The following is a 19,845-nucleotide window of genomic DNA, read 5'->3' on the forward strand; positions in this document are numbered from 1 at the left end:
GGCGACTGTCGTGGTTCTAAGCCTGACAGTAGAGTGAGGGGTAGGTATGGAGAGGCAAGGTCCTAGCTATGGAGAGGTTGTAAACACAAGAGATGTACGAGTTCAGGCCCTTCTCGGAGGAAGTAAAAGCCCTACGTCTCGGAGCCCGGAGGCGGTCGAGTGGATTATATGTATATGAGTTACAGGGTGCCGAACCCGTCTACCTGTGGAGGGGGTGGCTTATATAGAGTGCGCCAGGACCCCAGCCAGCCCACGTAGGAGAGGGTTTAAGGTGAGTTAAGTCCGGGGCGTTACTGGTAACGCCCCACATAAAGTGTCTTTACTATCATAAAGTCTACTTAATTACAGGCCGTTGCAGTGTAGAGTGCCTCTTGACCTTCTGGTGGTCGAGTGAGTCTTCGTGGTCGAGTCCTTCAAGGCAGTCGAGTGTGTCTCTCGTTGGTCGACTGGAAGGTGACCTCTTCTAAGGGTGTCCTTGGGCAGGGTACTTAGATCAGGTCTGTGGCCCTACCCTAGGTACATGACCCCATCATTAGCCCCCGAATGGATTGAGGCTTCGAGTGAGGAAGGAGTTGATGTTGTTTCCGATTAACTTTTGCACACTGGTCGCGCGTTGTTCTGGGCCAAAGAATCTCTTCATTGGTAGTGAGCAACTTGTTTTCAGTCGACTCGATCCATTCTCTTCTTTCGTCGAGTGATCTTTCGGGCTTCGACGATTTCCGAGCGACGGATCGCAGGAAATCCCACGTCTGACAGACCGATCTGCCGTTCGCGGATTCCGCGGGATGCGAAATTTTGGGGAAGCGCGCGAAGCGGAGCAGGCCGCGGCGTTCGGATGGGACGGGACATAGACGCCTCGATCCCCGCGCCGCTTTCTTCGCCACGTATCCCGCCTGCATAACTGTTTCTGGATATGATTAGATCGACCGGGCCCACCTGTCATCCACTCGGAAGGGACCTTATAAATACGCCCGGCGAGGGTTTTTTGTACAGTGCCTCAGCATTCTCTTTCTCTGCTCCCTTCGTCTCCGTCCAACGCGCTCGCTCTCGCCTCCGCACAACTTCTCCTCGCGCGTCTCACCGGCAACCATGGCCAAGGAGAAGACGGCGGCGCTGGAACGCGCGAAGAAGGCGTCGGCGACGGAGAAGGCGAAGGGGAGATCCACCAGCCGCGGCGGGTCTTCGTCTAGATCCCGCCTGCCGAAGGGCTGGGTCCAAGGAGATTGGATCCAGTCGACCATCACGGAGAAAGATCTCCTCGACATGGCCAACGAGGGCCTGATCCCTCATGGAGCTGCGAGGCTTCCGGGGAAGGAGTGGCAGCACCAGCCAGAAGAGGGTGAGTGCGTGCTCCTGGCTACCCATGTCGACCGTGGATTTTCTTTGCCGCCGAGTATTTTCTTTCGTGGTTTCTTGAACTTCTTTGGAGCGCAACTCCATCACTTTACCCCAAATTCTATCGCCTATCTTGCCGCGTTCGTGTCCATGTGTGAGGGTTTTCTGGGCTGTCGACCGCACTGGGGCTTGTTCAAGCATATATTCACGTGTCGCTCTCAGACCATGAAGAAAGCGAGCCCAGGCGACGAAAGGACCCGAGTTGTCCAAATGTGTGGGGGCCTGGGGATCCAGGTGAGGAATAAGAGCACCTTCCCAGCCATGACTTTTCCCGAGTCAGTCAGAGGCTGGTAGTCGACCTGGTTCTACTGCCAGGATCAGTCGACGCCGGGGCAGTCGAGTGGACTCCTTCAGTTTACCATGGACCGAGTGAACAAGTCCTCCTCTCTGAAGTTGATTCCGGAGGAGAAAGCTGACGTGAAGATGTTGATGGAGCGCGTAGTACAGTTGGTTCGGGAGGGAGTGACGGGCATGGATCTCCTGGAGGTTTTCCTTAGGCGTCGTATCCAGCCCCTTCAGTTCCGGAGCCACTGCATGTGGTTGTACTGTGGGACTGAGGACGAGACTCGGGTCCATCCAGAAGCAGTCGACGATGTCACTCTGGAAAGGTGGATGGCTGCCGTTACCGGAAACAAGGATAACCCACGCGGAGCCAGAAGGATTCCTCCACTCGACCACCACAGTGATCCAAACAAGGTATGCCTGCTCTGCTCTCCACTGTTTTCTTGTCATATTCATTTCTGTTTATTCTGCCAATCGGTCGATTGATCTTTGTCTTGATGTCTATCAGGCCCTCACCGAGCTGTACTCGATGCCCAATGGAGCACAAGCTCCGACTGAGGAGGGTGAGGCGAGTGGGGGCGAGCGCCAGGAGGAGGAGTGGGACTCGGACGTTGCTGAGGATGATGACGATGATGACGACGATGACGGTGATGAAGATGATGCTGAAGACGAGGAAGAAGAGGAGGAGGAGGTCGTACCACCGCGCTCGGAAAGGCGGTCGAAGCTTGTCCACGACCCTGCGACTGAACGTGGCAAGGGGGTTGCGACCGTTGCTCAGTCGACCAAGCGCCCTCGGACCACCTCTCCGGCGCCGACTGAAAAGGCGTCGAAGCAGCCCAGGGCGGCTTCGTCAAAGCCGACCAAGCTCCTGCCGAAGATGAAGGTGTCCATCCCCACCATATCAGGGTAATCATGCTGCTTAAGACTTCCTATTTTGTGTGAACTTTGTCTCTGGTTGGCGCTGGAGTTAGTCGACTGATTCTTTGGAGTTGCAGTGCTGCTACTTCTGAGACCTCAGCCCGGGCTGATGACCATGAGATGGAGGACGCAGCAACCTCAAAACCAGGTACTATACTCTTAACGCCGTTTTTAGTCGACTGACTCATGATCTCTAATCCTGATTCTTTTCTGTAGCTCCATCGAATGTTGTTATCACTCTCCCTGATGATGAAGATGAGGAACCTCTGAAGCACAGAAGGAGTAGGAAAGCGTCTGCCAGCAGGGTGCCCCAGGATGTGACGGTGCCTGAGACTCTGGTTGCGGAGGAGGAGAACACCACTCGACACACTGTGTCCTTCGCAGATCCACTGACGAGTGCTCAGCAGCCCTCCCTCTTCACGACGCACCATGTCCCAGAGGACCAAGCTGGCGCCGCGAAGGAGGCGATACGCCAGGCAGGGATCATGATGGAGCAGTTAAGGACCATCCGGGATGCGAGCCAAGCAGCTTACGACGCTAGTTCCGCCCTTCAAAGCAATGTTCAGGTCAGTCGACCACCGCCTGTTCTGTTAAGATATGCTATCAAAAACTTTTCTTTCCAGAATTTATAGTAGTCACCCAGTGGGTGTGTCGACTTAGACTCCGTGTTAGCGGGGGCACGCTGAGTGCACCCGCTGGGTGTAGTCCCCAAGGCTAAGGTCGACTGCTGGCAGTCGGCCTTAGGCTTTATAATTTCAGTCTTTGCGTCATTCGACTATGTCGACTGGATTTCGCAAACTGGTCGACTGGTCGACTCTGTCTTCAATAGGATTAGTGGGGGCACGCTGAGTGCACCCACTGGGTGTAGTCTCCAAGGCTAAGGTCGACTGATGGCAGTCGGCTTTTAGTTTTTATAATTTCAGTCTTTGCGTCATTCGACTATGTCGAATGGATTTCGCAAACCGGTGGGGGCACGCTGAGTGCACCCACTGGGTGTAGTCCCCGAGACTGTGGTCGACTGCTTGCAGTCGATTACAGTCTTAAAGAATACATCTCTCTTTTTTTTTGAGGTCGACTGGTCGACTCTATCTTCGATAGGATTAGTGGGGGCACGCTGAGTGCACCCACTGGGTGTAGTCCCCGAGACTACGGTCGAATGCTTGTATTCGGCTGTAGTCTTAGAAACGTGTGATTTTTCCTTTTTCACTCGGAAGTGAATTATATTTGACATTTAGTCGATTGGTTCTTCGCAGAACTCCTGTGATCTTGTGGCTCGCTACTCTGAGCTGGAAAACAAGCACGTTCAGCTCGAGCTGAATTTGAAGCTGGTTCAGGAGAAACTGACGAAGGCAAAGGAGGAGACCGAAGGTATGTTTGGTGAGACCTTGACGACTGATTTTCCCTTCGTTTGTTTCAAAATCTGATCTTGCTGTAACTTGCAGGTAAGGTAAGGGAGGCCCAACAGAAAAAGACCTTGAACTAGCTGAGAAGATCAAGCTCGCTGACGAGAAGCTAGCTTCAGTCACCAAGCTTGAACAAGACAATACCAATCTGAAAGCTGCTCTTGGGATTGCCAACAAGGAAGTCAGTCGACTGAAAACTGATAAAGCTGCCCTGACCGACCAAGTCAGTAAGTTGACTGGGAAGAAAAATGATCTGGAGGCCTTCCTGAGTGGTCTTGCCAAGAAGCTGTTTCTTATGCTTGAAGGTAAACCTCTATGCTCGGCAATCATTTCCAATCGTGGTTTTTCCATTCGACCATCGCCTTGACTCGGTGATCGTCCTTGCAGAATTTTGTCAAAACTTTGAAGAAGAAACTAGCCGGCTGGAACCAAACCTCGACCCCGTCAATTCTCCGGTGAACGACGAAGTTGCCATGAATGTTTTCCGACTGGAGTCCCGTGTTGCAGCTGCCGTGGACTATCTTGCAAGGCTGAAGGTCGCCACATCTCGCATCGACTCGACGCTCTGGCCCGGGGAGACACTTCAGAATGACCTTGAGTCGCTGATGGCTCGCTTGAACACGATCCCTGGTCGAGTGCAGGAGTGGAAGAAGTCCTCGGCTCGGTGCGGTGCAGATGTTGCTCTGTGTCTGGCCCGAGTCCACTGCAAAGATGCGCGAGAAGAGAAGCTGGCGGCCCTCCGGGTGGCCGACACCAAGAAACACGACTTCAGGTCCTTTATGGAAACTTTCCTTGCGGCTGCCACTCGGATCGCAGATGGAATTGATCTTGATGAGTTTGTTGCACCTTCCAGCCCTCCACAGGAGGGGTAAAAAACTTCTTCTAAGCTCGACGCTTTAAATTTGCCTCGGTATGCCGAGTGGAGTTGTAACCGATAAACCCTAACGGGCTTAGCACCCGAGCACTTTTGGTTCCTTTAGATATCGATCCGAACTTGAATTTGTCGTTTGAATATGATTGCTTTTGGCTCGAAATGTCTTTTGCAGGTTCAAAGCAGGGCGCTTACTGCAATCGACTTATTCCTTAGTCCACTTAGGTGAGCGTTGGGCTGCAGCTAAGCCCCCGAGTGGAAGTCTGGCTTACCACTCGGCAGGATTTTTATAACTTAGGCGAGTACTTGGACTGCAGCTAAGCCTCCGAGTGGAAGTCTGGCTTACCACTCGGTAGGATTTTTATAACATAGGCGAGTACTTGGACTGCAGCTAAGCCTCCGAGTGGAAGTCTGGCTTACCACTCGGCAGGATTTTTATAACTTAGGCGAGTACTTGGACTGCAGCTAAGCCCCCGAGTGAGAGGTTTGCTCTTCACTCGGTAGGATTTTTGTAACTTAGGCGAGTACTTGGACTACAGCTAAGCCCCCGAGTGAGAGGTTTGCTCTTCACTCGGTAGGATTTTTGATTACTTAGGCGAGTACTTGGACTGCAGCTAAGCCCCCGAGTGAGAGGTTTGCTCTTCACTCGGTAGGATTTTTGATTACTTAGGCGAGCACTTGGACTGCAGCTAAGCCCCCGAGTGAGAGGTTTGCTCTTCACTCGGTAGGATTTTTGATTACTTAGGCGAGCACTGGGCTGCAGCTAAGCTCCCGAGTGGAAGTCTGGCTTACCACTCAGCAGGATTTTTATAACTTAGGCGAGTACTTGGACTGCAGCTAAGCCTCCGAGTGAGAGGTTTGCTCTTCACTCGGTAGGATTTTTGTAACTTAGGCGAGTACTTGGACTGCAGCTAAGCCCCCGAGTGAGAGGTTTGCTCTTCACTCGGTAGGATTTTTGATTACTTAGGCGAGTACTTGGACTGCAGCTAAGCCCTCGAGTGAGAGGTTTGCTCTTCACTCGGTAGGATTTTTGATTACTTAGGCGAGCACTGGGCTGCAGCTAAGCTCCCGAGTGGAAGTCTGGCTTACCACTCGGCAGGATTTTTATAACTTAGGCGAGTACTTGGACTGCAGCTAAGCCTCCGAGTGAGAGGTTTGCTCTTCACTCGGTAGGATTTTTGATTACTTAGGCGAGTACTTGGACTGCAGCTAAGCCCCCGAGTGAGAGGTTTGCTCTTCACTCGGTAGGATTTTTGATTACTTAGGCGAGTACTTGGACTACAGCTAAGCCTCCGAGTGGAAGTCTGGCTTACCACTCGGCAGGATTTTTATAACTTAGGCGAAACGGATTCGCAGCTAAGCCTCCGAGTGGGAGTCTGGCTCACCACTCGGTAGGATTTTTTACAAACTTAGGCGGAACGGATTCGCGGCTAAGTCACCCACTGAGGGGAAATTTTATTAGACAAAATGAAAAGTGACAAAAATTATGGAGGAACTATGACACTATTATTTTGAGGTCCATGAACTATAGAAGTACTTTATTGCAACTCATCCGAGTGATAAAACTTAAGTGTAAAATGGGCGGAGTAGTTCCGCGTTCCAAGCTCGGGGCTCGTCGATATTATGCTCGACGTTGTAAAGACGGTACACCCCGTTGTGGAGAACCTTGGTGACGATGAAGGGACCTTCCCAAGAAGGAGCAAGCTTGTGTGGTTTGTGCTGATCCACTCGGAGAACCAAATCTCCTTCCTGGAAGGCTCGACCTCTCACATTTCTGGCGTGGAAACGACGCAAATCTTGTTGGTAGATGGTCGACCGGATCAGAGCCATCTCCCTTTCTTCCTCTAAAAGGTCGACTGCGTCCTGCCGCGCTTGTTCAGCTTCTGCTTCGTTGTAGATTTCAACTCGAGGAGCATTGTGGAGAAGATCACTCGGCAAGACTGCTTCAGCTCCGTAGACCAAGAAGAATGGAGTTCTTCCGGTCGCCCGATTAGGTGTGGTCCGTAGTCCCCAAAGCACTGAGGGAAGTTCGTCGACCCAAGCTCCAGCTGCATGCTTGAGATCACGCATCAGTCGGGGTTTCAATCCCTTCAGAATCAGGCCATTGGCTCGCTCTGCTTGTCCATTCGACTGCAGATGGGCGATTGAAGCGTAGTCGACCCGTGTGCCTTGAGAGTTACAGAAATCTCTGAATTCCTCCGAGTCAAAGTTCGACCCATTATCCGTAATGATGCTGTGCGGGACTCCATATCTGAATATTAGTTCCCTGATGAAGCTAACAGCAGTACCGGCGTCAAGGTTCTTGATTGGTTTAGCCTCAATCCACTTAGTGAACTTGTCGACTGCCACCAGTACATGCGTGAAGCCACTTCGCCCTGTTCTCAAAGGACCGACCATGTCCAACCCCCATACTGTGAAAGGCCAGACGAGTGGAATGGTCTTCAGGGCTGATGCAGGCTTGTGCGACATATTCGAGTAAAACTGACATCCCTCACACTTATCCACTATCTCCTTTGCCATCTCATTCGCCTTTGGCCAGTAAAATCCGGCTCGGTATGCTTTGGCCACGATGGTCCGAGAGGACGCGTGATGACCATAGGTCCCCGAGTGAATATCATTAAGGATGATTCGACCTTCTTCCGGCGTTTTGCACTTCTGACCGACTCCAGTCGCGCTTTCTCTGTATAACTGTCCTTTGATTACGGTAAAGGCCTTAGATCGGCGGACGATCTGTCGAGCCTCTTCCTCATCCTCCGGGAGCTCTTTTCTCAGGATATACGCGATATATGGAACCGTCCAATCGGGAATGACCACCAAGATCTCCATGACCAAGTCGACCACTGCTGGGACTTCAACCTCAGTCGGATCTGTGGCACTCTTGGGCTGTGGAGCTTCTTCGGTGAAAGGATCTTCTTTGACTGACGGAGTGTGTACATGCTCCAAGAACACACCACTCGGAATGGCTTCTCTCTTGGAACCTATCTTTGCTAGATCATCAGCTGCTTGATTTTTCAGTCGGGGTATATGATGGAGCTCCAACCCCTCGAACTTCTTTTCCAGCTTCCTCACTGCACTGCAGTATCCAGTCATGGCTGGGCTTCTCACGTCCCACTCCTTCATCACTTGATTGACCACTAAATCCGAGTCGCCATAGACCATCAGGCGATGGACGCCGAGTGAAATGGCCATGCGCAACCCATATAAGAGGGCCTCATATTCTGCCTCATTGTTGGAGGAGTCAAAGTGAATCTGGAGCACATATCTGAGCTTATCTCCTCTGGGGGAAACCAGGACAACCCCAGCACCGGAACCATTCAACATCTTAGAGCCATCAAAGAACATGGTCCAATGCTCCGAGTGAACTTCAGTCGGCTGCTGCTGTTCAATCCACTCGGCGAGGAAATCTGCTATTGCCTGGGACTTAATGGCTTTCTTTGCCTCAAACTTGATATCAAGGGGAAGAAGTTCAATCGCCCATTTGGCCACTCGACCAGTTGCATCTCTGTTGTGCAAAATCTCTGATAGTGGAGCGTCGCTGACGACTGTGATGGAATGATCAGAGAAATAATGAGCAACCTTCTTTGTGGTCATGTATATTCCATACACAAGCTTCTGATAATGAGCATATCTCTGCTTGGATGGAGTCAAGACTTCAGACAAATAATACACTGGGCGCTGAACTTTGAGAGCTTTTCCTTCTTCTTCCCGCTCGACCGTTAGCACAGTACTGACGACTTGTCCTGTGGTTGCGATATAGAGCAACAGAGGCTCTTTGCTGATTGGAGCAGCAAGCACCGGCTGGGTGGAGAGCAGAGCTTTTAGCTCGGCAAACGCTGCATCAGCTTCTGGAGTCCACTCGAACTTGTCTGCCTTCTTCATCAGTCGGTAAAGAGGCAATGCCTTTTCACCGAGTCGTGAGATGAATCGACTTAATGCGGCCAAGCATCCAGTAAGCTTCTGGACATCGTGCACTCGCACAGGGCGTTTCATTCGGAGAATAGTGCCGATCTTCTCTGGATTAGCGTCGATTCCTCGTTTGGAAACGAGAAAACCGAGTAACTTGCCACCAGGAACTCCAAATGTGCACTTTGATGGATTGAGCTTGATATCATACCTTCTGAGGTTGGCAAATGTTTCGGCGAGATCAGCGAGCAGGTCGGAACCTTTTCGTGACTTGACAACGATATCATCCATATATGCTTCCACATTCCGACTGATTTGAGTGAGTAGACACTTCTGAATCATTCGCATAAATGTGGCTCCGGCATTCTTGAGGCCGAATGGCATGGTGATATAGCAGAAGCACCCGAATGGAGTGATGAAAGCTGTTTTTACCTCGTCGGGTCCGTACAGACGGATCTGGTGGTACCCGGAGTAGGCGTCTAGAAAAGACAGTCTCTCGCATCCCGCGGTCGAGTCAACAATTTGATCTATGCGAGGGAGAGGAAAATGATCTTTCGGGCAGGCCCGGTTGATGTGCTTGAAATCAATGCACATTCGGAGTGATTTGTCTTTCTTAGGGACCATGACGACATTAGCGAGCCACTCGGAGTGGTATATCTCTCGGATAAATCCTGCCGCCAACAGTCGAGCCACTTCCTCACCAATGGCTTTTCTCTTCTGGACGGCGGACCGCCGAAGATGCTCTTTAACTGGTTTTGCAGATGAGTCGACTCTTAGGCGATGCTCAGCCAGTCCCCTGGGAACACCTGGCATGTCAGCGGGCTTCCATGCAAAAATGTCCCAGCTCTCACGGAGGAACTGGATGAGCGCTTCTTCCTATTTTGGGTCGAGTGTTGTGGAGATGCGGGTCGGAGCTGCATCAGGGTCGGCTGGGTGAATGTGAACAGGCTTCGACCCACCGGACGACTGAAATGCAGACTCTGTGGCGGGTTTCTTGGATCGCAGCAAATCACTCGGATCTGCGTTTTGCTTGTATTCTTCGAACTCGACCGCTGTCACCTGGGAATCAGCAATCTTTGAGCCTTTCTGGAAGCACTCTTCTGCCTTTTTCCGATCACCGGTGACAGTGATCACTCCTTTGGGGCCGGGCATCTTCAATTTGAGGTACACGTAACATGGTCGAGCCATGAATCGTGCATAAGCTGGTCTCCCCAAAATGGCATGATATGCACTCTGAAAATCCATGACCTCGAACGTCAACTTCTCTTTGCGAAAATGTTTCGAATCGCCAAACACCACGTCCAGAGCTATTTGGCCGAGTGACTCGGCTTTCTTTCCTGGTATAACTCCATGAAAGCTCATGTTACTGGTGCTTAGCCGGGACATCGGAATGCCCATTCCTTTCAGTGTGTCTGCATACAGCAAATTCAACCCACTACCACCGTCCATAAGCACTTTTGTCAGTCGAGTGCCTTCAACAACTGGATCGACCACCAAAGCTTGCCTCCCAGGGGTGGCAATATGAGTCGGGTGATCAGATTGGTCGAAGGTGATGGGTGTTTGGGACCATTTCAGATAGTTTGCCTTTACTGGGGCAACCGTGTTCACCTCATGGTTAATAACTTTCAATCGACTCTTGCTCTCCACATCTGCAAAGATCATTAGAGTAGAGTTGATATGGGGATATCCTTCCTCACTGTCCTCCTTGTCTTCGACCTTGTCTGACTCCTTCTCCTTGTTATTAGACTGTTTTCCCTGAAACTGCTGGACCAGGAGTCGACATTGGCGAGTGGTGTGCTTCAGGTAGATGATATTCCCCTCTTCGTCTTTCTTCGTGTGGATGTGACACGGCATATCCATCACATCGTTCCCTTCTTTATCCTTTACCTTCTTAGGGTTCCAGGATCCTTTTGGTTTCCCTTTAAACTTTCCCTGAGTCACGGCCAGAGCCTCTCCAGGAGCTGCCGGTTCAGCCTTCCGCTTCTGTTTCCGACTGGTGTTTCCCTTTTCCGACTGACTCGGCTTGTGTTTGCCGCTTCGGAGTCGGTCTTCTTCTTCGCCGTTGGCGTACTTGGTAGCAATCTCCATCATCCGACTCAAGGTCATGTCACCGGTTCGACCAAACTTCAAGCTCAATTCTCTGTTCTTGACGCCATCTTTAAAGGCGCAGACTGCCTGATGATCAGACACATTCTCCACAGTATGGTGCAAAGTGATCCATCTCTGAATATACTCTCTGAGAGTCTCATTGGTCTTCTGCATGCAGACTTGCAACTCCGTCAGTCCAGCCGGTCGCTTGCAAGTTCCTTCAAACGTTCTGATGAACACTCGGGACAGATCTTCCCAACTGTAAATGCTGCTAGGAGGTAATTGAGTCAACCATGCTCTGGCAGAACCTTCCAGCATGAGGGGCAAATGCTTCATGGCCACCTCGTCGTTCCCACCACCAATCTGAACCGCCACTCGGTAGTCCTCAAGCCAAGTTTCAGGCTTAGACTCACCAGTGAACTTGCTGACTCCTGTTGCCAACCTGAAATTGGGAGGGATAACTGCGGCTCTAATAGCTCTGCTGAAACATTCATGACCAGAAACATGCACTCGACTGCTTGTGGGCGCATCTCTGTCGAGTCCGCCTCGATGGGCTCTGTTCCGGTCGACCAAACCTTGCACGATAATGGATCGCGCGTCGAAGCCTGGTTCTCTGGGGTCGACTGGAACTCTTCGCCCCGTACTGAACTGACGCCTGTCATCTTGCTGCCGAGGAGCGTAAGACCCACCCCAAGGAGGGGAATTGGGCACTCGACGCCTATCATCTCGGTCGAGTCGGTCACCATATTGGTCTCGCCGATTCTCGCGCCCTTCACGCCGCGGAGGCGATCTGGGACTGTGAGCCGACTGAACCGTATTCGCAGCGACGGATCGACTGTGAATTCTGTTGCGCGACTGCGACACGGCCGAATTCTGGTCTCCTGCTGCCCGGAGCAGATCCCTGATCTGCATCAAGCCTCTGCCAGCTTCCGACTGAGAGGGTTGGATGGACTCTGCTATACGGGTCGCAGCTGCTAAATTATGGATTGGGGTTCGATATACCTGAGTCGGCGGGAAGAGTTGACGTCGACTGGTGTCGGGAATTCGTTGCCGTGCGCGCTCGTCGAGTGCTCGCTGAAGATTCTCCAGTCGAGTGTGTTCGGCCAAATTGTCCAAACGTACCTCCTCCAAGGCGCGAGCCTCGGGGGTTTCTCCTGTGATGGGAGTACGCAGAACATCCACGTTCCTGCGGCGAAGTTCCTCTCTTTGCAGAGAGTCGAGTGGCTCGGGCTGGTACTCTTCGTGGTCTCGTGCGGGGTCGCTTCCGTCGCCTGCTCCACCATCACGGGCGAAGCCAGGGGGACTGCGGGGCCCGTCGACCATCAGAATTTCTGCCGCTGGATCACTGCTATCGCACTCGGATGCGGTCTCTACGGAACCAGTCGACAGATCGAACAGGCCGTAGAGAGATTCGTCGGGCTCGATTGCCGCAACTTGGGTGGTGGCCGTCTGGCGAGCCACCGCGTGCCTCACCCACCGCTGAATCCTCGACCGGCCCGAGCGCTTGCGCTGACGGGAGACCGGGAGGGTGGTCGATGGGGATGTCGACCGATACGGGGTCGACGGTTGCCGCAGCAGAACGTCGCGGACACATGCGCGAAAATGTGTCGCACCACGGACGGGGAGCGCATCAACGTCGAGTGGAGCCTCCTGGAGCCAGGCGGAGTCGTCGGCGATGAAGGTGAGAGCGCCGAGACGGATCTCTCGACCCTCGACCAAAAATCCAGCAGCCACCATGATGGAAGTACTCGGAAGAATCGCAACTTCTCCACAAAATTGCTAAAACACCTGCCCCACGGTGGGCGCCAACTGTCGTGGTTCTAAGCCTGACAGTAGAGTGGGGGTAGGTATGGAGAGGCAAGGTCCTAGCTATGGAGAGGTTGTAAACACAAGAGATGTACGAGTTCAGGCCCTTCTCGGAGGAAGTAAAAGCCCTACGTCTCGGAGCCCGGAGGCGGTCGAGTGGATTATATGTATATGAGTTACAGGGTGCCGAACCCGTCTACCTGTGGAGGGGGGTGGCTTATATAGAGTGCGCCAGGACCCCAGCCAGCCCACGTAGGAGAGGGTTTAAGGTGAGTTAAGTCCGGGGCGTTACTGGTAACGCCCCACATAAAGTGTCTTTACTATCATAAAGTCTACTTAATTACAGGCCGTTGTAGTGCAGAGTGCCTCTTGACCTTCTGGTGGTCGAGTGAGTCTTCGTGGTCGAGTCCTTCAAGGCAGTCGAGTGTGTCTCTCGTTGGTCGACTGGAAGGTGACCTCTTCTAAGGGTGTCCTTGGGCAAGGTACTTAGATCAGGTTTGTGGCCCTACCCTAGGTACATGACCCCATCAGCGACTGGGACGGGGGCGGCGACGGGGACGGGGGCGGCGACGGCGACGAGTCGATCGATCGGGGCGCGCGGGCGGTGCTTCAATGGGGAAACAGAGGGAGAAACAGAAGGAGAATGAAATTTTCGCAAGTGTTGTATATATAGGAGAGGCCTTTAGTACCGGTTGGAGCCACCAACCAGTACTAAAGGCCAGTTTTGGCCAGCCCAAGCGGCGGGAAGCGACCCCCTTTACTACCGGGTGGTGGCACAAACCGGTACTAAAGGCCCCCCTTTTAGTACCGGTTGGTGGTTCCAACCGGTACTAAAGGCCTCGCGCTGCCACCCCAAAGTTTAGTCCCACCTCGCCGGGCAAAGGGCAGCCGCACTGGTTTATAAACCCAGCCGCGGCTACCACTTCGAACTCCTCTATATAGCAGGCTTGTGGGCCTAAACTCTGCGCGCTGTCCTGTGAGTCTGCTGGGCCTTTAAGGCCTGTAATTACACACCTGTGGCCTATCAGGCCCACAGGGCAGCGCCCCAATTTTTTTATAGTTTTTTTCTTTTCTACTTTATTTTCTTCTATTTATTTTTGCGTAGTTTTTTGTATAGTTTTTTCTTTTCTGTTATATTTATTTTCTTCTATTTATTTGTGAGTAGTTTTTCATCTAGTTTGCCAAAATTCAACATTTTCAGAGTTTATTTTGTAGTGATTTTCAATTTCACGGTCATTTTGTAAACGATTGAAAAATAGCAAATATAATTTATTTTTCTTTTCTGCTTTATTTTTTCTTCTTTTTATTTCTGAGTAGTTTTTTCTTTTCTGCTATATTTATTTTCTTCTATTTATTTCTGAGTAGTTTTTTTGTATAGTTTTTTTCTTTTCAGCTATAGTTTTTCCTATTTTCTGCTATTTTTTCTTTTCTGCAAAACTTGATGGTCAAAGTCTGGAGTTATAACTTAAAAAAAAGAAATGTCGACGTGCAATTAGTTTTTGCCATAACAGAAGAAGTCCGGGGTTGTAATAAGTTATTAAAAATAAAAAAGAGGTGCAATGCTCATTAATTTGCTTCAAGCCTTTCGGAATAGTGTAAACTGCACTGCGCATAGCTCCGTGCAGTCTACCGTATTCCTGAAGGCTTGAAGCTAAGCAACGTGAGCATTGAGCCTCTTCTTCATTGTCTCTGCACTCAGGGCTTATAAACCGCTCCTATTCCCTCTCACTTCGCGAGGTGGGACTAAAAAATAGCTTACGTCTGGTTCATCCATGAACCGGTACTAAAGGTGCTCGTGGGGCCCCAGCCTTACCTGACACAACCTCATTAGTACCGGTTCGTGGTACAAACCGGCACTAAATGGTGATGGTGGGGCCATAGCCTGACCGGAGGCTGACACAGCCTCTTTAGTACCGATTCGTGGCATGAACCGGTACTAAAGGTTCGCCACGAACCGGTGCTATTGATCGCCACCACGAACCGGCACTAGTGTACACATTAGTGCCGGCTGAAATTCCAACCGGCGCTATTGTGCTTCACATTTGACCCTTCGCCACGACCCGGTACTAAAGGGGGTGCGCTGGCGCAGGTGCGGTGCGGCAAGTTTAGTCCCACCTAACTAGCCGAGAGGCGACCGCACTGGTTTATAAACCCCCTTGCTGTCGCTCTCTCGAGCTCCTCTCTAAAGCAGGCCTACTGGGCCTACGTGTTCTTTGCTGCCCTGTGGGCCCACTTGGCCTTTGCGGGCCTGCATCCTGGCCCAACAACAGGTTGGGTTTCTAGTCGTATGCAGGCCGCTCTGGCCTAGTAGGCGGGCTTTTTTATTTTTTTTGCTTTATTTATTTTTGTGTTGTTTTTTTGTGTATTTAGAGTTTCTTTGTGAATATTTTTGCTTTAGGTACAAAAAATTACAAACTTTCTGTTAGTGCCCGTAGTTTTCAAATTTAAATAGTTTAAATTTTGAATTATTTGAAATTAGTGTGAATCACTAGTTTGTGAATAACTTAACTTTAAAAATCAGTAAAGGCATGAAAGAATTTGTTTGCACATAAAATTTCTTCGCGTTTTAAATGCCAAAACACATAACTACCCTAACTATTACAAAGATTCCCCTCTGGGTGTGAAACACAGAAGAAAGTGATGATAGTGAAGCCGATCACATCCCAGATCTTTGGGTGTGAAACTTTTTCTTCGCGTGTGTCCCTTTGCGCCGTAACCATGGAAAATCTTCATCATTTAACGGGATGCTCGGGTCAATATTCACTATGAATGGAGCAATTTCATCAAACTTTTCATAATCTTCTGACTTGTCTGTCTTGTCATCCACTCCCACGATGTTTCTCTTCCCAGAAAGAACTATGTGCCGCTTTAGCTCATCGTACGATACATTCGCTTCCTTATCTTTTCTTTTTCTTGGCTTGGTAGACATGTCCTTCACATAGAAAACCTGTGCCACATCATTGGCTAGGACGAATGGTTCGTCTGCATACGCAAGATTGTTGAGATCCACTGTTGTCATTCCGTACTGCGGGTCTTCCGTTACCCCGCCTCGTGTCATATTGACCCATTTGCACCGAAACAAAGGGACCTTTAAACCACGTCGATAGTCAAGTTCCCATATGTCCTGTATATAACCATAATATGTTTCCTTTCCCGTCTTGGTTTCTGCATCAAAGCGGACACCACTGTTTTGGTTGGTGCTCTTCTTATCTTGGGCGATCGTGTAAAATGTATTACCATTTATCTCGTACCCTTTGAAAGTTATTATATTCGAAGATGGTAACTGGGACAGCAAGTACAGGTCATCTTCAATAGAGGTGTCATGCATGGTATGTGTCTGCAACCAGCTGGCGAAACTCCTGGTTTGTTCACGTGTAATCCAGTCATCAGACCGCTCCGGGTGTTTGGAGCGTAGCAAATTCTTGTGTTCATCCATATACGGAGCCACCAAGGCGGAATTCTGTAGAACTGTGTAGTGTGCTTCAATGAGAGAATGTCCGTCCATACATATTATTTGTTCCCCTCCTAGCGTGCCTTTTCCATCCAGTCTGCCCTTATGCCGCAATTCAGGAACACCAATCGGCTTAAGGTCAAGAATAAAGTCAATACAAAACTCAATGACCTCCTCATTTTGATGGCCCTTGGAGATGCTTCCTTCTGGCCTAGCACGGTTATGAACATATTTCTTTAAGACTCCCATGAACCTCTCAAAGGGGAACATATTGTGTAGAAATACAGGACCCAAAACGTTAATCTCTTCGCATAGGTGAACTAGGACGTGCGTCATGATGTTGAAGAAGGATGGTGGGAACACCAACTCGAAATTGACAAGACATTGCACTAAATCATTCTGTAACCTTGGTATGATTTCTGGATCGATTACCTTCTGAGAGATTGCATTGAGAAATGCACATAGCTTCACAATGGCTAATCAAACATTTTCCGGTAGAAGCCCCCTCAATGCAACCGGAAGCAGTTGCATCATAATCACGTGGCAGTCATGAGACTTTAGGTTCTGGAACTTTTTCTCTGCCATGTTTATTATTCCCTTTATATTCGATGAGAAGCCAGACGGTACCTTAATACTGAGCAGAGATTCAAAGAAGATTTTCTTCTCTTCTTTGGTAAGAGCATAGCTTGCATGACCCTGATGTATGTCGTCTTCTCCGTGCATACATTGCTGGTCCTCCCGTGCCTCAAGTGTATCTTTTGTCTTCCCAACACGCCCAAGAAGCCAAGCAGGGTCACGCAAAGATTCTTCGTCACATGCATCACGTCGATTGCGGAGCAGACCTCTAGGTCTTTCCAATATGGCAGGTCCCAAAATATATATTTCTTCTTCCACATGGGTGCGTGTCCGTCAGCGTCCTTCGGAACAGGTTGTCCGCCAGGACCCTTTCCAAATATCACCTTCAAATCCTTGACCATATCATGTACATTAGCACCAGTACGGTGGCGAGGCTTCGTCCGGTGATCCGCCTCACCTTTGAAATGCTTGCCTTTGTTTCTTACGGGATGCTTGCTCGGAAGAAATCGACAATGTCCCAGGTACACATTCTTCTTACAACTATTCAAATATATATTGTCGGTATCATCCAAACAGTCCGTACATCCGCGGTATCCCTTGTTTGTCATCCAAATATATATGAAAGGTTACTGAGAGCAGGCCAATCATTGATGGTCACGAACAGCAACGCCTTTAGGTCAAATTCTTCCCCCATGTGCTCATCCCACGCACGTACACCTGTTCCATTCCACAGTTGTAAGAGTTCTTCAACTAATGGCCTTAGGTACGCATCAATGTCGTTGCCGGGTTGCTTAGGGCCTTGGATGAGCACTGGCATCATAATGAACTTCCACTTCATGCACAACCAAGGAGGAAGGTTATACAAACATAGAGTCACAGGCCAGGTGCTATGGTTGCTGCTCTGCTCCCCAAAAGGATTAATGCCATCTGCGCTTAGACCAAACCATACGCTCCTTGCGTCATCTGCAAACTCCTTCCCGTACTTTCTTTCGATTTTTCTCCACTGCGACCTGTCAGCGGGTACTCTCAACTTTTCGTTTTTCTTACGGTCTTCTCTGTGCCATCGCATCGCCTTGGCATGCTCTTTGTTTTGGAACAAACGTTTCAATCGTGGTATTATAGGAGAATACCACATCACCTTGGCAGGAATCTTCTTCCTGGGGCGCTCGCCCTCGACATCACCATGCTCATCGCAGCTGATCTTATAGCGCAATGCACCACATACCGGGCAAGCGTTCAAATCCTCGTACTCACCGCGGTAGAGGATGCAATCATTAGGGCATGCATGTATCTTCTGCACCTCTAACCCTAGAGGGCAGACAGCCTTCTTTGCTTCGTACGTACTCTCGGGCAATTCGTTGTCCTTTGGAAGCATATCCTTTATCATTACCAGCAACTTCCCAAATCCCTTGTCAGATACACCATTCTCTGCCTTCCATTGCAGCAATTCTAGTGTGGTGCCCGGCTTTTTCTTGTCACCTACACAATTCGGGTACAACAATTTTTTGTGATCCTCTAACATGCGCTGCAACTTCTTCTTCTCCAAATCACTTGCGCAGTTTCTCTTTGCATCGGCAATGGCCCGACCTAGATCATCAACGGGCTCATCTGATGCCTCTTCTTCAGCTTCTTCCCGCATTGTCGGCTCAGCTTCTTCCCGCATTACCGGCTCAGCTTCTTCCCCCATTGTTGTATCATCATATTCAGGGAACCCATGGCCAGGATAGCTGTCGTCGTCCTCTTCTTCTTCATTGTCTTCCATCATAACCCCTCTTTCTCCGTGCTTGGTCCAAACATTATAGTGGGGCATGAAACCGGACTCAAACAGGTGGGCGTGCATGGTTCTTAATGTAGAGTAATTGCGACCATTCTTACAGCCAGCACATGGACAAGGCATAAAACCATCCGCCCGCTTGTTTGCCTTAGCCGCAAGCAGAAAAGTATGCATGCCCTCAACGAACCGGGGAGAGCATAGTTCATCGTACATCCATTGCCGGCTCATCTTCATTACACAACACCGAATGGACCAAATTAATACAAGTTCATACATAAAGTTCATACAACACTTAAATGCAACAAACAAATAACTCTCTAGCTAAAGCATTTAAATGCAACAACAAATGCGATCAAGATCGCAACTAAGGTAACAATTGATCCAACAGCATAATGATACAAAGCCTCACTATCGATGGCATATTTTCTAATCTTTCTAATCTTCAAGCGCATTTTCTCCATCTTGATCTTGTGATCATCGACGACATCGGCAACATGCAACTCCAATTCCATCTTCTCCCCCTCAATTCTTTTTAATTTTTCTTTCAAGTACTCGTTTTCTCTTTCAACTAAATTTAACCTCTCGACAATAGGGTCGGTTGGAATTTCCGGTTCACATACCTCCTAGATAAAAATATCTATGTCAACTTGATGGGCATAATTTGTCATAAACATGAAATGCAACAAATAGTTTTAAAAGAGAATATACCATATCCGAATCATAACAAGGACGAGGGCCGACGGGGACGGATATCAAAACCATGGCACTATGTATAACAAACAACGTACGGGTAAGATAATTATTATACGAGTAACTATATATCCAAATCACACAAACATCAATTTTTTATATAAAATTTCATGAACAAGAGGCTCACCACAAGGTGGTGCCGGCGACGGGACGGTGCGGGCGATCGACGGTGGTTACGACGGAGATTTAGAAGGCACTAAGTAAACCACACCTACATATGCAAACTAAGTGTTATTTTGACCTCAAATTGCATATAAATCAAATACTACCACATATAATTCCTCCCAAATTACTAAAACCCACAATTAATCACTATATAAACCAATGCAAGAGCTAATCTAGCAACGAGAGATGAAAGGACAAAGTTGCTAACCTTGGTGATCATTTGAATGGATGAGGGCCTGCAAATCTTCACAAATTTGGGGCAAATTTTGTGATGAACTCGAGAGGAAGAAGGGAAGAACAGAGGAGAGGGAGAGGGGAAAGGGGGAAGAACAGAGTGCGGGTGGACGAAGGGTTTATATAGGACGACCTTTAGTACCGGTTCGTGCCACGAACCGGTACTAAAGGTGCTGGAAGGGCCCCACTCTGACAACATCCTGCCACCACTTTCTTTAGTACCGGTTCG

Source organism: Triticum aestivum, chromosome 3B (assembly GCF_018294505.1).
Source record: "Triticum aestivum cultivar Chinese Spring chromosome 3B, IWGSC CS RefSeq v2.1, whole genome shotgun sequence".
In the NCBI taxonomy this organism is placed as follows: domain Eukaryota; kingdom Viridiplantae; phylum Streptophyta; class Magnoliopsida; order Poales; family Poaceae; genus Triticum; species Triticum aestivum.